The following is a 22,812-nucleotide window of genomic DNA, read 5'->3' as shown; positions in this document are numbered from 1 at the left end:
AAAGAATGCAGATGTAATATATACAGACTTTGCAAAAGCCTTCGACAAGTGTGACCTTGGCGTAATAGTGCACAAAATGCGTGCTAAAGGAATAACAGGAAAAGTCGGTCGATGGATCTATAATTTCCTCACTAACAGAACACAGAGAGTAGTCGTCAACAGAGTAAAGTCCGAGGCAGCTACGGTGAAAAGCTCTGTTCCACAAGGCACAGTACTCGCTCCCATCTTGTTCCTCATCCTCATATCCGACATAGACAAGGATGTCAGCCACAGCACCGTGTCTTCCTTTGCAGATGACACCCGAATCTGCATGACAGTGTCTTCCATTGCAGACATTGCAAGGCTCCAGGCGGACATCAACCGAATCTTTCAGTGGGCTGCAGAAAACAATATGAAGTTCAACGATGAGAAATTTCAATTACTCAGATATGGTAAACACGAGGAAATTAAATCTTCATCAGAGTACAAAACAAATTCTGGCCACAAAATAGAGCGAAACACCAACGTCAAAGACCTGGGAGTGATCATGTCAGAGGATCTCACCTTCAAGGACCATAACATTGTATCAATCGCATCTGCTAGAAAAATGACAGGATGGATAATGAGAACCTTCAAAACTAGGGAGGCCAAGCCCATGATGACACTCTTCAGGTCACTTGTTCTATCTAGGCTGGAATATTGCTGCACACTAACAGCACCTTTCAAGGCAGGTGAAATTGCTGACCTAGAAAATGTACAGAGAACCTTCACGGCGCGCATAACAGAGATAAAACACCTCAATTACTGGGAGCGCTTGAGGTTCCTAAAACTGTATTCCCTGGAACGCAGGCGGGAGAGATACATGATTATATACACCTGGAAAATCCTAGAGGGACTAGTACCGAACTTGCACACGAATATCACTCACTACGAAAGTAAAAGACTTGGCAGACGATGCAACATCCCCCCAATGAAAAGCAGGGGTGTCACTAGCACGTTAAGAGACCATACAATAAGTGTCAGGGGCCCGAGACTGCTCAACTGCCTCCCAGCATACATAAGGGGGTTTACCAACAGACTCCTGGCAGTCTTCAAGCTGGCACTGGACAAGCACCTAAAGTCGGTTCCTGACCAGCCGGGCTGTGGCTCGTACGTTGGTTTGCGTGCAGCCAGCAGCAACAGCCTGGTTGATCAGGCTCTGATCCACCAGGAGGCCTGGTCACAGACCGGGCCGTGGGGGCGTTGAACCCCGGAACTCTCTCCAGGTAAACTCCAGGTAAACAGATCCAATTCCCTAAATCAGGAGCCCTCACCAGCATCAAGGAACCTCCCTTGAGGGAGGTGTTCTGTTCACAGATGACAACTTAGTCATCTCTCGCTCAAATCCGACTACCCTCAGTGACACTGTCCGTGACGAGCTAAAAATATCTATGTGGATGACTACCAACAAACACTCTCTTAATAATGACAAAACCTACTACATGATGTTTGGAAACACCCCTTCAAATATCCAACCCCTCAAGGGAGGTTCCTTGACGCTGGTGAGGGGCTCTTGATCTAGGAAATTGGATCTGTGCTCCAGTTCCCTGAATTGAGCCTGAATACCTTCCATCCCTCCCCCCCCCACATGCGTTGTATAATCCTAAGGGTTTAGCGCTCCCACATGATTATAATAATAAGATTATTCAAATATCCAACTAAGCATAATGATAAACGGTTCGCTCACCCTAAGACACCCAGTGTAAATTCTTAGGTCTACACTTTGACTGCAACTTGAAATTTAATACCCACATCCAGCCAAGATCTCCAAAACAGTTAGCATCCTCTCCAAGATACGTTACTGTGTGCCTCAAACAACACTACTAGATATGGTACTGTGTACCTCAAACAACACTACTAGATATGGTACTGTGTACCTCAAACAACACTACTAGATATGGTACTGTGTGCCTCAAACACTACTAGATATGGTACTGTGTGCCTCAAACAACACTACTAGATATGGTACTGTGTGCCTCAAACAACACTACTAGATATGGTACTGTGTGCCTCAAACAACACTACTAGATATGGTACTGTGTGCCTCAAACAACACTACTAGATATGGTACTGTGTGCCTCAAACAACACTACTAGATATGGTACTGTGTGCCTCAAACAACACTACTAGATATGGTACTGTGTGCCTCAAACAACACTACTAGATATGGTACTGTGTACCTCAAACAACACTACTAGATATGGTACTGTGTACCTCAAACAACACTACTAGATATGGTACTGTGTGCCTCAAACAACACTACTAGATATGGTACTGTGTGCCTCAAACAACACTACTAGATATGGTACTGTGTGCCTCAAACAACACTACTAGATATGGTACTGTGTGCCTCAAACAACACTACTAGATATGGTACTGTGTGCCTCAAACAACACTACTAGATATGGTACTGTGTGCCTCAAACAACACTACTAGATATGGTACTGTGTACCTCAAACAACACTACTAGATATGGTACTGTGTACCTCAAACAACACTACTAGATATGGTACTGTGTGCCTCAAACAACACTACTAGATATGGTACTGTGTGCCTCAAACAACACTACTAGATATGGTACTGTGTGCCTCAAACAACACTACTAGATATGGTACTGTGTGCCTCAAACAACACTACTAGATATGGTACTGTGTGCCTCAAACAACACTACTAGATATGGTACTGTGTGCCTCAAACAACACTACTAGATATGGTACTGTGTACCTCAAACAACACTACTAGATATGGTACTGTGTACCTCAAACAACACTACTAGATATGGTACTGTGTGCCTCAAACAACACTACTAGATATGGTACTGTGTGCCTCAAACAACACTACTAGATATGGTACTGTGTACCTCAAACACTACTAGATACGTTACTGTGTATCTCAACACTACTAGATACGGTACTGTGTACCTTGGACAATACTACTACTAGATATGTTACTATGTACCTTAAACAACACTATTTACATTCTACGACTCTCTAATCTATCCTTACCTCACCTATGGTATTTGTGCCCGGGGTTCTATATCAAATCACTTGAAACCATTAATAACCCATTATTATTATAATCAAAAAGAAGCGCTAAGCCACAAGGGCTATACAGCGCGAGATTAATAACCCAACAAAAAGTCGCTGTGCAGACTATCACTCCCCCCACTCTTCAAGAGCTTGAACTTACTTAATATACAAAATATTCACTCATACTACTGTGCCTACTATATATGTAGAACATTAAACTCCAATATAAACCCTCTTCTGCAGCAGAGCACACAGGCATAACACAATGCACAAAACACTCTGGCATTCCCCGTAGCTGCCTCAACTTATGTAAAAACTCAATGCGCATAAAATATATAATGTATAATATCTTTATTTCTACAAGTCCATGTACATGGTATACAGGCCTAGCTGATATCAATGACATACTACTATACAGAAAGCCGCTTGTTATGCAGAACATTGTGGGCAAATTAAGTAAGTAAGTAAGTAAGTTTATTCAGGTATACACAAATACAGTTACATAGAATTATCATACATAGCAGCATATGTGTAGAGAACCTAGGATAACCCAAAAAAGTCAGACAGAGTGACTTATTTCCATTGGGGTCCTTTTACCTTATTATTATAATATAAAGGTTATAATATTTTCTTATTATTCTACAATGAAGATAACATCTTATTATCATACTAAAAAGACTATTATGGAAAATTTCCTAGGGTGCTTAACTGTATGTTTACCGTAGTCACCCCGTGTAGACATGTGAGAAAACTTAACCACCCCTGGTCGCGGCAAGTGATTCCTTCGGCCTCACAATCTTATCCATATCTATCCGAGACCAGTATAGATTGGATAGCACCCACAAGTACGGTGCTACAATTTAATTGTGGACTGTATAGATTATATTAGTTTAGCTGAATGAAAGGAGGGGGGTAGGATACACATGGATACATCCATCAAGGAAAAACATTTGTACATAATCCCACCACTTACCAGATGTTCTCTGGTGGTCACTTGATGTAGCTGGATCACTCGTAACCTATCTAATTATAACATACCACTACTGGCCAGTCTAAGGTTGCTATAACTAGAAGGGTTACTTAACTGTGGGTGATTGATATTCCTCATTTCTTGATTCACCATCTCATTTTCGATGTCCTGCTACACCGACACGATTCTCATTCCGGCAGGACGAGGTATCCGCTGGTTTGTCCTGCCTTTTAGACGTCGTGACTCAAGGAGTTTCCCTTTCCTCGTCTCGTTAACAACGAGGTCTAGCGTGTTCACTCGGAGCAAACGACTTATTTCACTTCACATATTCTCTTAACTTAGCGTTATTATCATTAATTACATTACAATTCACAAGACGATTTAACGTCTCATAACTATTATACAAACTAGAGGTCACTCCATTAAGATCTGAGACCGATGAGTGATGATTAATCCAAGGGTAATTTTCCCCAGGACACAGTCCATTGTGACGCGTCAGTCACCCGGTCCTTCTCTTATCACACTTTTACCACTCTATTACTGTGGTCCCGTAAATCCCGTTCCCTCACTCTCCACCAGGAACAGTTACGACACTTCTTATTATGAAATGAGGCCTATATTAATCCTTAGGCCACCGTGAATGTCAATTTCGTGGTTCCATGTTTTCCCAGCTTCCTCACCACCATTCAAAACAATCCGCCTCTCCCTCCCCCGCACATCCGCGCATGCGCCAAGGGAACTCTTGGTTCTACTCCATTTTCAAATACATTTTGACTCCTATCGGCACATAAAACACCTATTAGGCGCTATAGTTTCGGAAAATTAAAAATTTTCCACACTGCGGCCGGGCGGAAGTCGTTGTTAGACGACTTAAATTGCGTCTTCCTCCAGGAGACGGTTCCAGCCCTCTCTAGATTGCGCTGCTGTTTTCCTAGTGGGTCTTACTACGGTTTCTTCTTGCATTACCCGGTCAGTGTCTTCAATATCACTCGTGTCACTGTCCCTTAGGTTTCCATCTGCACTGGATTGAACACCATTTAATTCCAAGGGAATTAATTTATTAATGGTACGCAAACTTTCTTGACCACGACACAACACTTTGACGTTTCTGACAACACCTTGTGCATCTGGGTATAATGTAACTACCTTGCCCAGAGGCCACAGTGTTCGATGTTGTTCAGTATCAATTAACACAATGTCACCTGGTTGAATGTTCTGTCGGTTTACTGCCTCTGGCGCACCATAAAAGTGTTCACGTAGTGTAAGAAGATATTCTTTACGCCACACATCAGACCAATGAATAATTACCTTATTTAACATTTTGAACTTGTCACTCAACACAGTCACGTTATTATAATCCTCATCACTTCCCTCGGGATTATCTCTATAGATAGGCGCAGCTTCTAACCTTTGTCCACATATTAGGTGAGAGGGAGTCAGTATCTCCGCGTCAGGAGTGTCGCTCATGTATGACAGAGGGCGATTGTTCACTCGATTTTCTGCCTCCACCAACACTGCCCGGAACTCCTCCAAATCAATTCTCTTCCTGTGTAGCACCTTACGAAGACATCTTTTCACTGTACCTATCATTCTTTCGTACAGTCCTCCCTGCCAGGGGGCTCTGGGAGTAATAAATTTCCAGACACACCCTCGCTGGGTCAACAAAGACTGTACATCATCACTCTTATTTAATTTCATCAAGTGTTGAGCACCCGCTACAAAATTGGTGGCATTATCTGAGATCATCAATCTTGGACAGGATCGTCTAGCTGCAAATTTCCGGAACAGCTGTATGAACTGTTCTGCAGACAAGTCCTGAGCCACTTCTAGATGAACAGCCCTAGTAGCTGTACAAGTAAATAGACATACATACACCTTCAAGGGGACACCATCTGAAGTACCTGTCAAAATGATTGGCCCACTATAGTCCACTCCGGTCACATCAAATGGTTTTACCAACTGCACGCGTTCCTTGGGCAATGGTGGAGGACCTGGGTACATGTAGGTTCTGGCATCCACCCGGCGACATATTACACACGACTTGATAACCCCCTTTACACTTTGCCGTCCTTGTGGAATCCAGAAGGTTTCCCGAATACAGTTTAAGGTATCCTGTACCCCACCGTGCATCACGTTATTATGGGCATTAAAGACAATCAAGGTTGTCAGGTGATGAGTTTTGGGCAGCAAGATAGGGTGCTTAGCATATTCCCCCAATTCAGCATTCTGTAACCTGCCTCTGCACCTAATTACATCATCCTCTAAATACAGCCCCAGCTTTTCTATTATTGAGCCTTTCACAAATTTTCCGTCCATCATGAATTTAATCTCATCCCTGTAGGTTTCTTCTTGTACCCTCTGTAGCCAGTATTTCAGGGGATGGGGAAAATTATGTGAGATATTCATCTTACTTATAAATTTAAACACTAACCTGGTCACACTAATCAGCTTAGGTAAGGAAGAATACCTGTTCATATCAATGGCTAAGGAGGGACTACTGACCGGAGCGGTGCTCACCGTAATTTCGACAGGAGCAATATGTGCCTTTTGCACCGGCCAGTTAATTTTGTCCACCAGCCAACTTGGCCCTTTAAACCACGATAAAGCACTCACAAATTTTCCATAAGTCAAGCCTCGAGACAAGAAGTCAGCTGGGTTCTCGTCACCAGGAATGTGATTAAAGGTTAACATATGCTGACCCAAACTGTTATGTTTCTCCTGCATTTGATGGATTTCAGCGACTCTGTTTTGTACATACACAATCTTACTGTTACCATTACGAATCCATTGTAAGGATACCTCGTTATCAGACCAAATTACGGTGTCGCTGATATTTATCTCTCGCAATTTATTTCTTATATAATTGGCTAATTTGACACCTACATAAATGGCCGTTAATTCCAACTGAGGTAAGGTGCGTGATTTGATTGGAGCCACCTTAGCCTTAGACATAACAAGAGAAATGACACTATTACATTGAAGGTAAGCGACTGCTCCATATGCTAATTTCGAAGCATCGCAAAAAATGTGGAGTACATTTTCTCCCTCTTGACTGGCCACATTACGGGGGAACTTCAACATTGGTAATTTTACATATTCCCCTATTAGTTCTTCCCACCTTTCAACAAATTCCTCAGGTAGGGTTTCATCCCAAGCACACTTAAGCTTCCATGCTTCTTGTATCAACAATTTTCCTCTTATGGTAAGTGGGGACACTAAGCCTAGTGGATCGAAGCATTTTGAAACTTCTGCAAGCAAGACTCTCTTGGTTAATTTATTGGGCATGCTGTAGTCATTAGACTTTAACGATAACAAGTCTCCCTCTGTGTCCCAAGTCAGTCCCAGCACATTACTATATTTGGACACTTCAACTCCAGGGTTGTCTTTATTTATTTGAGCTCTTAAGCTGGACGAATTACTGTTCCATTCCCTCAGGGGCATATTTGCACCTTGCATTATTTCATTAGCCCCTGCGTATATGCTCATTAGTTCCTCTTCAGTAGACGTCACCCCCAGGAAATTGTCCACATAAAATTGTTTACCCATTACTCCACTCAGTGGACCACCCGTACGCTTAAGGTGTGCATTTATCGTTGCCTGGAGTAGGAACGGACTGGAGGTAGCACCAAACAATACACTCCTGAAGCGAAAAGTCTTCAGGGGACTAAGTGGGTCACTAGGATTCTCGGGCCATAAGAACCTAGTGCAATCCCGGTCAGCCTCCTGCAGACCCACTCTCAGGAAAGCTTTACTTATGTCTGCCGTAAAGGCATAATTCTTAACCCTGAAGTTTAATAGTATGTCTCCCAGTTTTTCCGTCAACGACGGACCTGTCATCAAACAGTCATTCAAACTAGGTACACTTTTATTACTCCTGGCACTACAATTAAACACAATCCTCAGAGGAGTGGTCTTAGAATCTTTCTTCACTCCGTGGTGTGGCAAATAGTGACCATAAATCTGGGTTTGCTCGGGAGGTACCTCCTCTATGAATTTATTATTTAACTGCTCATTAATTATATCATCGTAAGCAGTCAACAGTTCTGGTGTCTTGCTCAATTCGTGGAGCTGAGCCTTTAATTGTCCATACGCCATCCGGTAATTAGTTGGTAGGTCTGGATGGTTCAGCTTCCACGGAAGTCTCACCCAGTATTGTCCAGATTCAAATTTAACATCCTTCTGGTATTGTTCTTGAGTAAAGGAATCATCTGGACTTTCTTCATTTACATTGATCCCTATGCTGTCCAATTCCCATAATTTATACACAGGTTCAACTTCATCCTCTATTGAAGTATATTTATACTGGGGTGATACTTCATGAGTAAGACACACCGTAACTGTATTTATGGATTCCTCCAGTCATTCATTTTCGGTACGAGGAAGCCTGCCATACATCACGTGACCTCCGGCGGTCCTTAGAAGGGTGACTCCGCATTTCTTTGTCATACCCTTTACAAAGGTGGCATAATGGTCACTACCTATCAAAATATCTATTGGCCCCACCGAATCATTATTTATACCGGAAGGTGCCAAATCTACCTTGCTCGAAAGCCTTTCAGTAGCGTTACCAAGCCCTATTGTAGATATTTTCTCTGGGAGCCTATCCACAATTACGGCATTAATACGTTTTCTCTCATTGCCCAGCCGGACAGTTACATAAACAGTGTCGTATGACTGGGCCTTCTTATTCGAGAGAAAGCCAGATAGCTTGAGTATAGCAGGATCTCCCATTTGTACCTTCATCCCATTAAGGCAGTTACGTTTTATGAAGGTACGTTGTGATCCCTGATCCAGTAATGCTGTTACAGTTTTGGATTTACGCCGTTTATCATTAATCACCACATCCAACACAGGCAAAGCTACCTCAGCTAGGCCATCATTACCGACGTTAGCTGCAATCTTTACGTGGGCTACTGTTGTGTCTGGGTTATTATCACTATCAGTACTATTGTTACCATCATTACGATTAGATCTGCCCTTACACATAGCTATGTGGTGTCTTCCCTTGTTACACTGATAACAATAGTGCAAGTTAGCACGGCAATCCCTTACATTATGATTTCCTAGACACCTGATACATCTAGCAAGCTCTTCCAATCTTTCCACTTTAACATCCCATGAATTATAGGCATTACAGTTCTTAGAGAAATGAGTACCGTTGCAGAAGATACAATCTCTCCTTTCCTTGCCTGACCTCTTATCAACTGGGCTACCCTTATTGTGGTACTTCCTCCTCTTGCTTGGAGGTGGAGAACCACTATAACTGGCACCTGTCACTTGATACGTGCCTACGTAACCCCGTGTAGTAGGTGGCTTAGGATTATTGATATTAGGATAAGGTTTCCCTTTGTGGAACTTGGCAGGTGCACTGGGGTCTGTAGACGTGGTATTCCTAGAGGTAATGGGTTGGCTGGTCTGCAGTTGGACAATTAGCTCTTGCAGTCCCACTCTTATTTCTTCCAACCTGAAGTAACCCTTGTGATATCTGTTAGATAACCACTCTATGGTCTTGTGGTTCAATTTATTCTGAATCAAGGCACTCAACAACCACTCTGCTCCCTCCAGATCATATTTATTACTCAAGGTCTTAAGAGTGCTTTCTAGTTTGATCCTAAATTGCTGTAAACTGTTGCGGTTGTGATCTGGAGTCTTCAAATTAGCCAAATTAGCTACTAGGTCCAGCCTACTTTGCTCCAAGTTACCGTAAGTGACCTCCAACAAGTCAACTGCCTCACTATAGGAGTCATCTACATTTGGGAATGCTTGTATGAGAACATGCGCATCTCCCCTTACCTGTCCCTTTAAATAGCATAATTTGGTAACACTTGCAAGATCACTCCTATCATGTACGACTGCTTTGAAGATAGACCAAAACTCCTCCCAGTGTTCTCCCGGATTAAACACAGGCATACATAATTCTGGGAGTTTTGGTAGATGCCTCTGACTTTCCTTACTAGGTTGACCAACAACATTGTTTACACCCTTTACCTTCTCCAAAGCCTTAGTTTTGCAGGACACAATGTTGTCCTCCACTTCATAATGTTGATCTAGCAGTCGCTCCCTTTCAGCATCATCTGCACAGTTCTCTAGCAGCTCTTTTTCATAGTCTTTAAACCACAATCTATATGACTCATGTCTATTTCCTAAGGCATCTAGGTGTAGCTTTAATTCATCAGGGTTTACCGTTTCTTGTTTCATTAACTCCATACACTTCTTGTATGATTTAGTAACATGACCCTTCCGAGCTTGTAGTGACGCTTTCTTTGCTTTGGCATCCATGGACTTGCCAGTCGCACTAACTTCCTCAGACCCAGCCATGGTTAGGGAATTAATAATCACCCATTATACTACTTAAGTAGACGCCTTATAAGAGTAATTCTTGCACTTTACTCTTGTATAAATCCTAGCCACCCATGTGCTAGCAATTTATTGGGCTAATTATCATCCACCACACGATCGATTAAACTTGTGTACCCTATACCCACTTCCTTCAATCAGTCACTTAATTATTAAGTAATTAATTCAATTAATTTTTTCACTGATTGCATCCGGTTCACGAAGGACCAGCGGGCAGATATGGAAAATTTCCTAGGGTGCTTAACTGTATGTTTACCGTAGTCACCCCGTGTAGACATGTGAGAAAACTTAACCACCCCTGGTCGCGGCAAGTGATTCCTTCGGCCTCACAATCTTATCCATATCTATCCGAGACCAGTATAGATTGGATAGCACCCACAAGTACGGTGCTACTAATTAATTGTGGACTGTATAGATTATATTAGTTTCGGTGAATGAGGGGGGGGGGGTAGGATACACATGGATACATCCATCAAGGAAAAACATTTGTACATAATCCCACTACTTACCAGATGTTCTCTGGTGGTCACTTGATGTAGCTGGATCACTCGTAACCTATCTAATTATAACATACCACTACTGGCCAGTCTAAGGTTGCTATAACTAGAAGGGTTACTTAACTGTGGGTGATTGATATTCCTCATTTCTTGATTCACCATCTCATTTTCGATGTCCTGCTACACCGACACGATTCTCATTCCAGCAGGACGAGGTATCCGCTGGTTTGTCCTGCCTTTTAGACGTCGTGACTCAAGGAGTTTCCCTTTCCTCGTCTCGTTAACAACGAGGTCTAGCGTGTTCACTCGGAGCAAACGACTTATTTCACTTCACATATTCTCTTAACTTAGCGTTATTATCATTAATTACATTACAATTCACAAGACGATTTAACGTCTCATAACTATTATACAAACTAGAGGTCACTCCATTAAGATCTGAGACCGATGAGTGATGATTAATCCAAGGGTAATTTTCCCCAGGACACAGTCCATTGTGACGCGTCAGTCACCCGGTCCTTCTCTTATCACACTTTTACCACTCTATTACTGTGGTCCCGTAAATCCCGTTCCCTCACTCTCCACCAGGAACAGTTACGACACTTCTTATTATGAAATGAGGCCTATATTAATCCTTAGGCCACCGTGAACGTCAATTTCGTGGTTCCATGTTTTCCCAGCTTCCTCACCACCATTCAAAACAATCCGCCTCTCCCTCCCCCGCACATCCGCGCATGCGCCAAGGGAACTCTTGGTTCTACTCCATTTTCAAATACATTTTGACTCCTATCGGCACATAAAACACCTATTAGGCGCTATAGTTTCGGAAAATTAAAAATTTTCCACAATACTAAAAAGACTATCTGCGACACCAAGGTCATTAAGACTATCTACAATACGAGGGTCATTACAATGAATAAGGTAAAATTTACACGTATGTTAGCTAAAAAATAGAAAATCATTCCCCTCCCTTTCTGTAGCTACATTCATCAGACACCTTTTGGCACTCTTCTTGAACTGGTTCCCGCTATGACTGGCTTTGACATGTGCGGGTAGTCTGTTCCATTCCTTTATTGCTGTACAATAAAAGGTGTTTGAAGCCTGGCCACTGACTGTGGGTACTACAAAGTTGTGCTCTCTCCCCCTAGTTCTATGATTGCTTTGGTTCCCAGCCTTGACAAAATTGACAGCAAGATATTCTGGACATTGCTTGTGAGCAATTTTATAAACATGATTTAGCTTCAGTTGTTTTACTCTGTCTTCAACATTCAGCATATCCAACTGCTGTAATTCATCCTGGCCTACATATTCTCTTGGTCCCAGCCCCAGGATGAATCTTACGATTTTGTTCTGGGTAATTTGCCGTCTATCTTTCAGTTTTTTTGTCAAGGCAGAGTACCAAGAAGAGCAAGCGTAATCCATATGGCATTGTATAAGGGCTAGACATAGAGTCCTGCGAGCCTCAGTAGGTAGACACTGTGCTTGTCTATACAGGAACTTCAGTCTGGCATTCGCTTTCTTTACTACACTGTTCCCTATCAATTCTCCTGACATGCATGGGTCAAAGGGGATTCCCAAATATTTTACTGATGAAACCAAAGTGATGGGCTCCCCATTACATTGAACATTAAAATTATTTACCCTTCTCAGTTTGTTTCGTGCCAAAGAGAATGGCTTCAGTTTTCCCTAGGTGTAATGATAGTTTGTTGTCTACTAACCATTTGCTGCAGGACTCCAGTTCCAGTGTTAAAACATTAGCAATATCTTGTGGGTCTTTACCTGACACTAACAGAGCACTGTCATCTGCAGTTTAGTTAGTTAGTTTAATATGTTTATTATGCACCCCATACCCATCCTGTGGGCGGTAGTCAAAAGATTACAGAGGTACATAATGGGTCCAGGGACTGGGCCTCAAAGTTTTGATAGCTGAGCAAGCTACAGAGGCAATGAACTCACAATTTACAAAGGTAATGAACTCACAATTTACAAAGGTAATGAACTCCAGGTAGGTCTAGTCACAATCATTACAAGTTACAAAGGTATTTACAGATTACAGAGGTACACAATGGGTCCAGGGACCGGGCTCCAAAGTTTTGATGGCTGAACTAGGTACAAGGTAATGAACTCACAAGTTACAAAGGTAATGAACTCACAAGTTACAAAGGTAATGAATACTGTAAGAATGGTTACTTACGTTTATACATGGCTGCAATCATGAACAAATTTTAGAGTAATGAGCAATTCACACTTCCACACCCGGTCACAACTGTAGTGAGTTATTGGTGCAAATGTTGATTGCTGAGTCTCTCTCTCTCTCACACACACACACACACACACACACACACATACAAATTCATACACACACACACATAAACACACACACACACACACACACACAAACTCATACACACACGCACACACACTCATACTCACACACACTCATACACACACTCACACTCATACACACACACACTCATACTCACACACACACACACACACACACACACACACACACACACACACACACACACACACACACACACATGCACACATGTGGTAATGCTTTATTTACAGCTAGCAAAGTCAGGGTATTTCTCCAGAATGGTCTGTAATATACCACTGTGGATAAAATACTTAGCCATTTCTTGAACACTTCTGAGTGAGTTGTTTCTAAATTCATTAATTTTATCGCACTCCAGTACATAATGACGCAGGGTGTGACAATAATCCATCTGGCAAAGTTTACATTTCGTTTGGTCTACATCTGGTGGTGGTGATTTAACCTGCCAAAGATACTTGTAACCCAGCCGGAGCCGGGCGGTAGTGACATCCAAGAGTCTGCTTATTTTGTTGGATGCACCATAGACATGTGGCTCCTCCTGCATGATAGAATGATGATAGATGGACTCACTGGTGTCAATCTCCCTGAGCCTTAAGTCCATAAAATTCAGCTGAAGTTCTTTTCGTATTATTGTTCTCAAACTACTACCTGACAAGCCAAGATTGTAATCTACTCCCTCTTTGAAAGCATACAGCTTAGATCTGCATACAGTAGGAGTTTGCACTTGACACTGATAGGCATATCATTGACATAACATAAGAATAATAAGGGACCCAGAATACTACCTTGGGGAACTCCACATGTTATCGGCAGGGGTTCTGATTCTGTTTTGTTGATTTTGACTATTTGTCTCCTGTTGCTAAGGTAGGACTTAAACCAGTCTACAGAACCTATACCGATAGTTTGAAGTTTATTACATAATATATTGTGGTTGACAGTATCGAAGGCCTTTTGCAGGTCTAAGGTTACCATGCCTATGAGGTTCCCCTTTGACATTTCAGTTCTCAGGTAATCCATCAGATTAATAAGGGAGGTGTCGGTTGAGTAGGATCTTCTAAAGCCCTATTGATAGCTATGGAGAATGTTGTTGTCATTAAGGTACTTAACTACTTGAGAATACACCGCCCTCTCTAGAATTTTAGATATTATACTGAGTATACTAACAGGCCTATAGTTGCTTACATCAGACCTACTATTTTTCTTGAAGATAGGAGTAACTCTGGCCTCCTTGAACCCCTCCGGTACTGTATTAGTGGTGATTGATAGATTTATTATGTGAGCAATAGGGATTGACAGTTCAGAAGCACCATCTTTTAGGAACTTAGACGGGATGTTATCAGGGCCTGTGCTCTTAGTTGGGTTTAACCTGCTTAGTTCTTTTTGAATAAGGTCATGAGATACACTTACTAGTTGACAACTGTTTGGGGTTACCCCTTTATTGGTATAGTATGTTTGAAACTTATCAGAGTCTGTGTTATAGGTATTTGATGCAGCTGGTAGTTTACTTACTAGTGTTGATGCAACAGATGTGTAGTATGAATTAAAGCAATTTGCCACCTTAGATGTTTCGTGGCATACCTCATTATCGATAGTGAGTACTATGTTAGACCTATCTACTGGCTTATGGCTATACCCCAACTGTTTTAGTTGTTGCCAGAGCTTTCTGGGGTTATGCTTATACTCTTCAATTTTTGAGCAGTAGTGCTTTGCCTTTGCTCCTTTTATAAGTCTCTGTACTCTGTTCCTCACCCTTTGGAATTCATTTAGTGCTGCAATATCCTGTCTGTTTGCTTTAAATCTTTTTAGCAGCTGGTCTCTGAATTTCATATTATCTAATATCTCAGTATTCATCCAGGGTTCAGTTCTTCGTTTAATCCTAACCTCTTTAACTGGTGCAATATTATCAAGGATGGTAGTGAACATTGTTTTGAATTTTTCCCAGGCATCGTTTACGTCCGTGCAACTTGTTATCTCTGTCCAGTCACAATTGTGTAGCCTATTTACCAGTGTTTCTTTACTGTAGTTTCTAGTTGACCTCATTTTTATTGTCCTGTGTAGGCCTATCCTATCCCTAGTTATTTTCCTGGTGCAGTAAATGATGAAATGATCACTAAGACCTGTGGTAATGACGCCTGACTGACTAATGTTCTCAGAGCGGTTACAAAGTATGTGGTCAATTAGGGTGGCTGAGAACTGTGTGATCCGGGTTGGAGTATTAATAAGTTGAGTGTAACTATTTAATCCTAGAATTTAATCCTAGAATCCTAGAATTTGGTTGTGCATCTTGTCCCATTATATTTCTACAGTAACTAAGTAACTTCCTGTATCTTCACCATCTCTATTCAGCCACTCCACAAAACAGATCATTGAATCATTTCCGAATAATAAGTCATACTTTTAAAACTAACATTTGTTCATTAGCTAGTTCTTATTGTACATATAATTGTAGTTAATTGCACAAGAAATTCTACTATATTAACAGTCTATGTCCATTGCTTTATATTTTATTTGTCTTCCAGCTGCTGCATCTGGAGAGAGTTCCGGGGGTCAACGCCCCCGCGGCCCGGTCTGTGACCAGGCCTCCTGGTGGATCAGAGCCTGATCAACCAGGCTGTTGCTGCTGGCTGCACGCAAACCAACGTACGAGCCACAGCCCGGCTGATCCGGAACTGACTTTAGGTGCTTGTCCAGTGCCAGCTTGAAGACTGCCAGGGGTCTGTTGGTAATCCCCCTTATGTGTGCTGGGAGGCAGTTGAACAGTCTCGGGCCCCTGACACTTATTGTATGGTCTCTTAACGTGCTAGTGACACCCCTGCTTTTCATTGGGGGGATGGTGCATCGTCTGCCAAGTCTTTTGCTTTCGTAGTGAGTGATTTTCGTGTGCAAGTTCGGTACTAGTCCCTCTAGGATTTTCCAGGTGTATATAATCATGTATCTCTCCCTCCTGCGTTCCAGGGAATACAGGTTTAGGAACCTCAAGCGCTCCCAATAATTGAGGTGTTTTATCTCCGTTATGCGCGCCGTGAAAGTTCTCTGTACATTTTCTAGGTCGGCAATTTCACCTGCCTTGAAAGGTGCTGTTAGTGTGCAGCAACATTCCAGCCTAGATAGAACAAGTGACCTGAAGAGTGTCATCATGGGCTTGGCCTCCCTAGTTTTGAAGGTTCTCATTATCCATCCTGTCATTTTTCTAGCAGATGCGATTGATACAATGTTATGGTCCTTGAAGGTGAGATCCTCCGACATGATCACTCCCAGGTCTTTGACGTTGGTGTTTCGCTCTATTTTGTGGCCAGAATTTGTTTTGTACTCTGATGAAGATTTAATTTCCTCATGTTTACCATATCTGAGTAATTGAAATTTCTCATCGTTGAACTTCATATTGTTTTCTGCAGCCCACTGAAAGATTTGGTTGATGTCTGCCTGGAGCTTTGCAGTGTCTGCAATGGAAGACACTGTCATGCAGATTCGGGTGTCATCTGCAAAGGAAGACACGGTGCTGTGGCTGATATCCTTTTCTATGTCGGATATAAGGATGAGGAACAAGATGGGAGCGAGTACTGTGCCTTGTGGAACAGAGCTTTTCACCGTAGCTGCCTCGGACTTTACTCTGTTGACGACTACTCTCTGTGTTCTGTTAGTGAGGAAATTATAGATCCATCGACCGACTTTTCCTGTTATTCCTTTAGCACGCATTTTGTGCGCTATTACGCCATGGTCACACTTGTCAAAGGCTTTTGCAAAGTCTGTATATATTACATCTGCATTCTTTTTGTCTTCTAGTGCATTTAGGACCTTGTCGTAGTGGTCCAATAGTTGAGACAGACAGGAGCGACCTGTTCTAAACCCATGTTGCCCTGGGTTGTGTAACTGATGGGTTTCTAGATGGGTGGTGATCTTGCTTCTTAGGACCCTTTCAAAGATTTTTATGATATGGGATGTTAGTGCTATTGGTCTGTAGTTCTTTGCTGTTGCTTTACTGCCCCCTTTGTGGAGTGGGGCTATGTCTGTTGTTTTTAGTAACTGTGGGACGACCCCCGTGTCCATGCTTCCTCTCCATAGGATGGAAAAGGCTCGTGATAGGGGCTTCTTGCAGTTCTTGATGAACACAGAGTTCCATGAGTCTGGCCCTGCTTAAGTAGTATTTAAGAACATAAGACCATAAGAACTATGGAAAATTTAAAATTTATCTGGATGAACCTCATTAGATACATACCAGTAAATGGTAACAAAGATAATTATTTTTTATTAAAGTTACAGAGACAAGTAGGAATTTTAGGACACCTAGGTCACAAAAAATGTCCCCCTTCGATACCTACTACAATCTCTATCTCCACAAGCGATGTGGAAAATATTTAATTTTCCGAAGCTATAGTGTCTAATAGGTGTTTAATGTGTTGATTTGAGTCAAAGTGTATTTGAAATTTGAATAGAACCAACAGTGTTCCCCCTGCGCCTGCGCAGATGTACGGGGAGGGAGGTCGGCTGAGGGCATGCGAGAGGCGGGAGTGTTTTGAAGGGAGTGAGGAGGCTGTGAAAACATGGGACCAGGAAATTGGCGTTCACGCGGCCTAAGGATTAATATAGGCCTCACTTCATAATAGGAAGTGTCGTAATTGTTCCTGGTGAAGAGTGAGGGAACGTGATTTACGGGACCACCGTAAGAGGGTGGTTAAATTAGTGAATAATAGTTCGACCGGGGGTGACTGGTGCACGGCCATGGTGTGTATCCAGGGGAAATACCAGTGAGTTAATCCTCACTCATCGGTCTCAGATTTTAATCGAGTGACCTCTAATGTGTATAATAATTATGAGACATTAAATCGTCTTGTGAATTGTAATGTAATCAGTGATAATAACACTAAGTTAAGGAATCGTTGAAGTGATATGAGCTGCCATTCCCAGAGTGTGTGTGCACATGTTTACCTCGTTGTTCCTGTCTCGAGGATAGTGAAGTTTTTATGGAGTCATGACTTCTAAACCGGGACAAACCAACGGATACCTCGTCCTGCTGGAATAAGAACCGTGTCGGTGTAGCAGGACATCGAAATGAGATGGTGAATGGAGGAAATAAGGAGCATCAATCACCCACAGCTAAGTAACCTTTCTAGTTATAGCAGACTGATACTGGCCAGTTAGGTATGTTGTAATTGGATAGGTTATGGGTGATCCAGCTACATCAAATGACCACCAGAGAATATCTGGTAAGTCGTGGGATTATGTACAAGTGTTTTTCCTTGATGGATATATCCAAGTGTAACCTACCCCCCCCCCCCCTTCATTCAGTTAAACTAATATAATCTATACAGTCCACAATTAATTAGTAGTGCCGTACTTGTGGGTGCTGTCCAATTTATACTGGTCCCGGATAGATATGGATAAGATTGTGAGGGTCAAAGGAATGCCTAGCCATGCTAAGCGTTCTAGTGGTACACTCTGTAATCACAATTTTACTACATGTAAACCACACAATAACCAAATTTCTGTAAACTCAGCATTGTAATCCTTATAGAGAATAAACTTTGAATTGAATTGAATTGAACCTGCCGTGACCAGGGGTGGTTAAGTTTTCTCACATGTCTACACGGGGCGACTACGGTAAACAATATAGTTGTCTCCCAATGAGACTACTTGTATGCATGTAATGTTGAGGTACGTACAGGTAATCACCCCTAGAAAATTTTCCATATCTGCCCGCTTGTCCTTCCTGAACTAGATGCAATCAGTGAAAAATTAATTGAATTAATTTCTTAATAATTAAGTGACTGATTGAAGAGAGTGGGTATAGAGTACACAAATTTAATCGATCGTGTGGTGGATGATAATTAGCCCAATTAATTGCTAGCACATGTGTGGCTAGGATTTATACAAAAGTAAAGTGCAAGAATTACTCTTATAAGGCGCCTACTTAAGTTGTATAATCAGTGATTAATAGTTCTCTAACCATGACTGGATCTGATGGAGTTAATGTGGCTGACAAGTCCGTGGATTTTAGAGTAATGAAAGCATCATTACAGGCTATTAAAGGCCATGTGTCGAAGGCATACGAGTGCTTGGATTTAATGAATCAAAAAACCGTGAACCCTAATGAATTAAAGTTATATTTAGATGCTTTAGAGAGTAGATTTGATTGGTACAAATTGTGGTTTAAAGACTGGGAAAGAGATCTGCTGGAGAATTGTGCAGACGGAATGGAAATTAATGTTTTAATTAATCAACATTACGAATTGAAAGAAAAACTGTCTTGTAAAAGTAAGGCTTTGAATAAATTAAAGGGTGTAAGCCAGGCAGTTGATCAACCTATTAATGCAAAGGGTGTGTTTGCCAAAACCTCCAGAGTACGGTCTGTAGGAAATCAGACTAGGTCGGCAAGAATTAATTGTTCAATTGCCGACCAATCAGCCAAACAGTTCTAAGGATATAACACATAATGACTCTGAAGTATCTGTCAAGTCTCAGAAGGAAAAAATAATCCCAGTGGTGATAATCATAAGAGTTAAATAGGCACATATCAAATGACAGGAATCAGTAATAGTGGTTCCTCACATCAAGGTAAGAGGAATAAGTACCTCAATAAGGGTAACCCAGTTAATAAGAGGTCAAGCAAGGAAAAGAGAGACTGTCTCTTCTGCAAGGGTACTCATTACACTAAAAATTGTAATGCCTATAATTCATGGGATATTAAAGTGGAAAGAATGAAAGAACTTGACAGATTTATCAGATGTCTAGACAATCATAATGTAAAGGATAGTCATACCAAATTGAACAGTTGCTATCAATGCAATAAGGGAAGGCACCATACAGTTATGTGCAGGGTTGTATGTAATTCTTATAATAATGGTGACAATAATGATAATGTTAATAACCCTGACACTACAGTGACTGATGTAAAGGTTGCAGCTAATGGCAATAATGATGGCCTAGCTGAGGTAGCCTTGCCGGCGTTGGATGTAATAATTCAGGATAAAGGGCATAAATCCAAAAGCATGCGGCGTCACTCTCCTCAACACTGGTACGGGCCATGTAATATATGGCAGACTACCGCCTAGTAATAATGACGAGAGGAAGCAGTGAATACAGTCACGGTGTCTTACTCATAAAAGGTCAACCCAGTACAAGTATTCTTCTATCGAGAATGATGTTGAACCAGTCTAATTTGTGGGAGCTGGACAGCATAGGGATTAATATAAATGAGGAAAGTCCAAATGATTCCTTTACTCAGGAACAATACCTGAAGGATGTTAAATGTGAATCTGGACATTACTGGGTGCGACTTCCGTGGAAGCTCGACTGTCTAGAATTACCTACTAAATATGGATGGCCATGGAGTTGAAGTGCCTATATGCAGTAATGTGCTGGGGCTGACTTGGGATACTGAGAGAGACTTGTTATTGTTAAAGTCTCATAATTTCAGTATGCCCAATAAATTAACCCAGGGAGCATAGGCTTATGCCCCTGACAGAATGGAACAGTAATTAGTCCATTTTGAGGGATCAATAAATATGGATGGTCATGGAGTTGAAGTGCCTATATGCAGTAATGTGCTGGGGCTGACTTGGGATACTGAGAGAGACTTGTTATTGTTAAAGTCTCATAATTTCAGTATGCCCAACAAATTAACCCAGAGAGCATAGGCTTAGTGTCACACCTTACAATAAGAGGGAAATTGTTAATACCAGAAGCATGGAAGCTTGAGCGTGCTTTGGACGGAGCCCCACCTGAGGAGTTGACAGGTGGAAAGAATTAATGGGTGATTATGTAAATACCAATGTTGGAGTTCCCAAGCCAGGTGGCCAGTGAAGATGGGAAAATTGTACTCCACATTATTTAAGTCATCTAACAATGACCTCTGCCCGGCCGCAATGTGGAAAATATTTAATTTTCCGAAGCTATAGTGCCTAATAGGCGTTTAATGTGTTGATTTGAGTCAAAGTGTATTTGAAATTTGAATAGAATCAACAGTGTTCCCCCTGCGCCTGCGCAGATGTGCGGGGAGGGAGGTCGGCTGAGGGCATGTGAGAGGCGGGAGTGTTTTGAAGGGAGTGAGGAGGCTGTGAAAACATGGGACCAGGAAATTGGCATTCACGGTAGCCTAAGGATTAATATAGGCCTCACTTCATAATAGGAAGTGTCGTAACTGTTCCTGGTGAAGAGTGAGGGAACGTGATTTACGGGACCACCGTAAAAGGGTGGTAAAATTAGTGAATAATGGTTCGACCGGGGTTGACTGGTGCGCAGCCATGGTGTGTGTCCAGGGGAAATACCTGTGAGTTAATCCTCACTCATCGGTCTCAGATTTTAATGGAGTGACCTCTAATGTGTATAATAATTATGAGACATTATATCGTCTTGTGAATTGTAATGTAATCAGTGATAATAACACTAAGTTAAGGAATCGTTGAAGTGATATGAGCTGCCATTCCCAGAGTGTGTGTGCACATGTTTACCTCGTTGTTCCTGTCTCGAGGATAGTGAAGTTTTTATGGAGTCATGACTTCTAAACCGGGACAAACCAACGGATACCTCGTCCTGCTGGAATAAGAACCGTGTCGGTGTAGCAGGACATTGAAATGAGATGGTGAATGGAGGAAATAAGGAGCATCAATCACCCACAGCTAAGTAACCTTTCTAGTTATAGCAGACTGATACTGACCAGTTAGGTATGTTGTACTTGGATAGGTTATGGGTGATCCAGCTACATCAAGTGACCACCAGAGAATATCTGGTAAGTGGTGGGATTATGTACAAGTGTTTTTCCTTGATGGATATATCCAAGTGTAACCTACCTCCCCCCCTTCATTCATTTAAACTAATATAATCTATACAGTCCACAATTAATTAGTAGTGCCGTACTTGTGGGTGCTATCCAATTTATACTGGTCCCAGATAGATATGGATAAGATTGTGAGGGTTGAAGGAACCACCTGCCATGACCAGGGGTGGTTAAGTTTTCTCACATGTCTACCCAGGGTGACTATGGTAAACAATATGGTTGTCTCCCAATGAGATTACTTGTATGCATGTAATGTTGAAGTACGTACAGGTAATCACACCTAGAAAATTTTCCATGTGTGAAAATTTGTGTGGACTGCCTCCAAGTGAGTCGCCTACCCTGGCAAACTCTGTTGACACCGAGTTCTGAGGTGGGTACCTCAGCCTCACAAGTGGCTTATAGGACAGATTTTCACAAATAATTGATGTTGCAAGAAACTCGCCTGCATGCACATATAAAGGACTAACTTACTTGGTGTTGCAGCATATATCCTGATCTTCAACTTCCCTAAGCTTAGCCTTAGCCCCTTTGGACTTCCCCTCAGAAACCATGTGCAACCGGGAGCCTGAATTCCTGCAATATTCAATCGTTATTAGTGACCTGCCTGCACCTCAGAAATTCCTATATCCAAGAGGGTGTGTATCCCCTAGTACAACTATGCAGACATGGACACTAGCTTCCAGACTGGGCATGCACTGCCAGCTGCACAAAGGGCCTACAGATCAACTCACTCACAATCTCCCCAGACACTGGCCAGAAATCTACGAGATAAAGTGGAGGTCTTGTCTAACTGTATGGGCCTGACGGAGGAGGTCATCTACAGTACA

General features: G+C 42.0%; 1 long non-coding RNA gene across 2 annotated transcripts in view; it reads right to left on the bottom strand.

Moving 5' to 3' along the window:
- The window catches only part of LOC138853375 (uncharacterized), a 49,464-nt gene extending 26,885 nt beyond the window's left edge, over window positions 1-22,579 (bottom strand). The window contains exon 1 of one of the 2 annotated variants that reach the window (XR_011392565.1): window positions 22,457-22,579. This is a non-coding gene — a long non-coding RNA (uncharacterized lncRNA). Of the gene's footprint in view, window positions 1-3,278; window positions 3,324-22,456 lie in introns of those variants that run through there. The other variant, XR_011392564.1, reaches the window with a different exon arrangement.
- Window positions 22,580-22,812: the final 233 nt, after the last annotated feature.

The sequence above is a fragment of the Cherax quadricarinatus genome, chromosome 29, assembly GCF_038502225.1.
Source record: "Cherax quadricarinatus isolate ZL_2023a chromosome 29, ASM3850222v1, whole genome shotgun sequence".
NCBI classification, from domain to species: Eukaryota; Metazoa; Arthropoda; class Malacostraca; order Decapoda; family Parastacidae; genus Cherax; species Cherax quadricarinatus.
The sequence above is the reverse complement of the archived record's forward strand: the minus strand, read 5'-3'. Positions and strand labels throughout refer to the sequence as shown.